Genomic DNA, 2,019 nt, shown 5'->3' with positions numbered 1-2,019 from the left:
TTTACATATTTTGCAACTATAAGCTGAAGAGAGATTCGTATCGTTTTAACATCAAGAATGCGTTGCGTGAAAGAAAATAAGAAGACGGAACTCATAGTTTCTGAAATAACCGAGGTAAACTCAAATATTTTTTCAATTAAATTCAAAACATATTTATTATATATTATTACAAAACAGTCAAGATGTTTATCATTTTATGTTAAATATGAAAGATTACAATCTAATCTGAAAAAAAAAATATTTTTTTTTACTATCTGTTATTTTAGAAAAACTGATGATGGTGGAAAAATACACCGAAACGTATTTTAGTTGATAAATTAAATTGATAAATAGGCAATAAATGACTGAAACCCAGGAATTAATTTTCATTTGGAATTAAAACACAGTTAGAAAAGTATGTACAATTTGTTGATAATCTCATTTGATAAAATTACTCAATTTATTCGCATTCGGACAAAACATGAGCCATCAGATCGAGCCGCCCACGTCATGAATGCCGTCAGTTTCTTCGACAACTCTTGCATAACAAATGAAATACGCGATAAGCCCTTGAATCAACTACGTGGGCGAAGGGTTCGTTATGCACTTATGACGTCATTGCCAAAGTCCAGAGTTGAACTGTGATTGGCGAAACCATCACATATTCATACTTTTGCATGAAGCTCGAAAGATGCCACGTCAGGCTCGAAGGACCAAAAAAAATTGTCTCGAATAAAACTTCCGTCGGTAATAGGAAAATGTCCTTTACGTGCTGCAATGTTGTCAATGATGATAAATTTTCCTTCATCAGGGAAAAATTGCGGTGGAAATTTGTTGTTACGTTCCTGTAACGACGCCGACGTCTCGTTGCGCTGGGTAACGCCGTCGGCGTCGTCAAACTCGGAAATTATTTTTAGACCAGAGAGGCAGCATATTCCGTCACATCATGACCTCTTCCTAGTTGTTTTAGTATGTTTGATTTTTCTCCTCTAGTTGTCACAAAAACCCCCATTTCACGATTTCATCGAAGTCATTCGATCGGTCAACAATGATTTCACCCCTGCTCGTCCCAAGTAAAGCGTCAACAGTGTGTAGTTGTAGTTTTTCTAAAAATAGTTTTGATAGTGTGCGTTTTTTCTTAAGTGTGTTACATTTATAGCTTCGCTCGCATTTTTAACGTAAGTTTGCCTGTCTTTTTCTAGAATTAGTTGACGTGGCAGAGTACAGCTCAACGCCTTTTTAAAACATAGTTATACTGGAAAGAAACTGCTTTGCCGGGTTGTTACTGAATTGAATGGCTATTGGCACACGAGAAAAAAATAAGGCTTATTCAAGTCAGATTCATTATAAAATCTATTGTATTTTCACTTTGATAATTCAAGTAGCAATCTGGCGCAGTCGGTAGGATTGACATTATTGGCGCAATGTTCCATTAATATACCGACAAACTTTTAGGGGCGCCAGGGGACATGAAGACAAGCATTTTTTGCTTTATAATCATTTGTGTGAAAACCCAGATAGCATAAAATATTACATACATATTTAGGAAATATTTATATGTTTGCTAAATATTACAGATCAAAAGCAAGTATTTCTTAAATATTAGTTTTAAAATATTTGTTTCTAATATTTAATTAGCATGAAGCAAATAAGTTTTAATAATTTTCTTATTACATAATACTTTTTGTACCTATATATAACAACCTTAACACCCAAAAAGTTCCTAATATATTATTTTTAATAAATGTGAACAAACTTTAGAACATATTACCTGAATTTTCATTGATCAATGAATAGCAAATATTTCAGAGCAAAACGAAAATTTTTTAAAATATTATCTAAATGTTATTTAGAAAATATTTGTTTCTAATATTTAATTAGCATGAAATAAATAAAACAATAATAGGTTTTCTTAGTACGTAATACTTTTTGTGTCTATAAGTGAGAACAAACTTTAGAACATAATATTTCAATTTTCATTGGTCAATGAATAGAAAATATTTCAGAGCAAAAGAAAATATTTTTTAAATATTATTTAAA

The 2,019-nt window shown here is 31.6% G+C and overlaps 1 protein-coding gene across 4 annotated transcripts in view; it reads left to right on the top strand.

The window, feature by feature from the left end:
* Nucleotides 1-872: 872 nt before the first annotated feature.
* Nucleotides 873-2,019, top strand: part of LOC109538689 — a 9,036-nt gene continuing 7,889 nt past the window's right edge. The window contains exon 1 of one of the 4 annotated variants that reach the window (XM_048664672.1): nucleotides 873-1,052. The gene's annotated coding sequence lies outside the window, so the exon portion shown is untranslated. Of the gene's footprint in view, nucleotides 1,158-2,019 lie in introns of all 4 variants that reach the window. The other 3 variants (XM_048664671.1, XM_048664673.1, XM_048664674.1) reach the window with 3 other exon arrangements.

This window comes from Dendroctonus ponderosae, unplaced genomic scaffold (genome assembly GCF_020466585.1).
Source record: "Dendroctonus ponderosae isolate FM_Combo_2020 unplaced genomic scaffold, Dpon_F_20191213v2 Dpon_F_20191213_3, whole genome shotgun sequence".
Lineage (NCBI taxonomy): Eukaryota > Metazoa > Arthropoda > Insecta > Coleoptera > Curculionidae > Dendroctonus > Dendroctonus ponderosae.
This window is presented reverse-complemented; position numbering and strand designations above follow the sequence as displayed.